The sequence below is a fragment of the Canis aureus genome, chromosome 25 (assembly GCF_053574225.1).
Source record: "Canis aureus isolate CA01 chromosome 25, VMU_Caureus_v.1.0, whole genome shotgun sequence".
Lineage (NCBI taxonomy): Eukaryota > Metazoa > Chordata > Mammalia > Carnivora > Canidae > Canis > Canis aureus.
Window position 1 is genome coordinate 7741421 of NC_135635.1, and position 2300 is coordinate 7743720.

Consider the following 2300-nt stretch of genomic DNA (forward strand, 5'->3'; position numbering starts at 1 on the left):
GTACAGGACATCGTGAATTAAGGTTTCTTAATCAACACATTAAGTCTTCATAACATAACCTCTGAAACCCTGTCTGTTGCTGGAATGCTCTAATCTGGCCCCACCTATCCAAGTCCTTAAATATCTGACTCCCTGATTCCATAGTCTACTCTTGCTCTCCTACCAGTGACCTGACACCAGAGTTCCATTGGGAATTTTGTATCTTGTTAATCCCACCCAGCTCCACACCCTTGCCGTGTTGAATCACTGCCCAGACTGCAAAACTTATGGTCATCTATCTTCTTCCTTACTCCACCCCAAACTGCTCTTGGTTTTCTCTCTCCCTACCCAACCTCCCCACAGTCTCCTCCTACCTGAATCTTTGATTATTTGGGAAGAGGGGAGGCAAAGAACAAAGGTCCTCCACTTTCACTTCTGAAAGAGATAAGGTCCTCTTCAATCATGCTACCGTCTATATTTATTTTTTTAAATATGTCACTATGATTAAATAGACAATCAAGTGTTATTGCTAAGTCACCCATTACTATCTTTACCCATTACCAATTTACTGTGACATTTTAAAAAAATTTTGTCTTCCAGGTCATTTGCGGGCGGTGCGGGACGGAGTGGCCAATGGCCTGCAGAGTAACATGCCTAAGTTTTATTGTGACTACTGCGACACATACCTCACCCATGACTCTCCATCTGTGAGAAAGACACACTGCAGTGGTAGGAAACACAAGGAGAATGTGAAAGACTACTATCAGAAATGGATGGAAGAGTAGGCTCAGAGCCTGATCAACAAAACAACCGCTGCATTTCAACAAGGAAAGATACCTCCTACTCCATTTTCTGCTCCTCCTTCTGCAGGGACAATGATCCCACCTTCCCCCAGTCTCCCGGGTCCTCCTCACCCTGGTATGATGCCAGCCCCCCATATGGGGGGCCCTCCCATGATGCCAATGATGGGCCCTCCTCCTCCTGGGATGATGCCAGTGGGACCTGCTCCTGGAATGAGGCCACCTATGGGAGGCCATATGCCAATGATGCTTGGGCCCCCAATGATGAGACCTCCTGCTTGTCCCATGATGGTGCCCACTCGGCCAGGAATGACTCGACCAGACAGATAAGGAGAGACAGGAACCTCTTTATATTCATTTTATATTACTTGTTCTACTTCACCAGGAGATCATGGTGCTGTGACTCTGGGTGTTTTCTAACAGCATGACAAGGAAGATTTGCTTCCCCTTCCTATCGAGAATAGTTTTTGCAGGGGAGTAGTGAGACCAAAAAAAAAAAAAAGGCAATTTTCATTTGTATTGTGAAATGTGAAAATAAAATTGTCAAGTGTTTTAGTTAAAAAAAAAATTTTGTCTTCCAAAAATTTAATCCTAGATATTAAAACTCAAAATTCTCAAGCTATTTTTCATAACTAAAACCACCTTTGAGATCACTCAGATGGCCCCTGAAAAATTACAAATATTGGTTCTTTCACCAATATAGAGACGTGCTAGAAATAATTAGGTCTGTTTGATGAGTTGCATGGGAAGAGTGGTCAAATCAGGAGAGACACTCATTTCCATGTTAACTTGGTATAGGGAAAATTTTATTAATATAAATTTATGAGAAATTGTATACTTATGGGAAATCCATGGTGATTTTTCAGTATCTTCACTGTCCATGAGATATTTCAACCTCCAGGGAAAACACTGGTCAAAACTCTAAGAAATAGTTGTGTTGTGTTTTCATGTATTTATCAGTCTGAATATTGCTCTTCCTCATGACCTGATGATGCTGGGCAACCACAGTGTTATCAGTCATAATTCCAGCTATTGTCTCAAATTTTACTTGGCCGTAATCTTATTCCCTTAATTTGAATGTAGCACCTTCTACATCAGTGGCTCTGAGATGGGGATCTGCATCAGACTCAGGTGTGGAATTTTATATCAATACAGCTGTCTACATCTTACTTCAGACTGATTGAATCTCTTCACTTGTATCCTTGGCCCATTATGAGTCAGGATTATTATATATTATATCTTGAGACTTTTCCCCCTCTATAAAAATTATGTTCATTTGTATGAATTGATGTGACATTTAGTGACTTCATTGAAAATGGGGTTAGTTATTATATTCAAATATTTCGTGTGACAAAAAATGTTAATAACTTGATTACCTTTGCCATGTGATGTAACCTAATCCCAGAAGGGAGCCATCCTTCTCACAGATCCTGGCTACACTCAGGGGGAAGAGACTGTAGAGGGAGTGTACACAAGAGCAGGAATCATAGGGGTCAACTTGGAATTCTGATTCTATCTCTC

At 41.1% G+C, this 2300-nt stretch overlaps 1 pseudogene; it reads left to right on the plus strand.

Annotated features, from left to right (window-relative positions):
- The first annotated feature begins 584 nt into the window (after nucleotides 1-584).
- Nucleotides 585-1347, plus strand: LOC144297587 (U1 small nuclear ribonucleoprotein C pseudogene; annotated as a pseudogene).
- The last annotated feature ends 953 nt before the right edge of the window (nucleotides 1348-2300 follow it).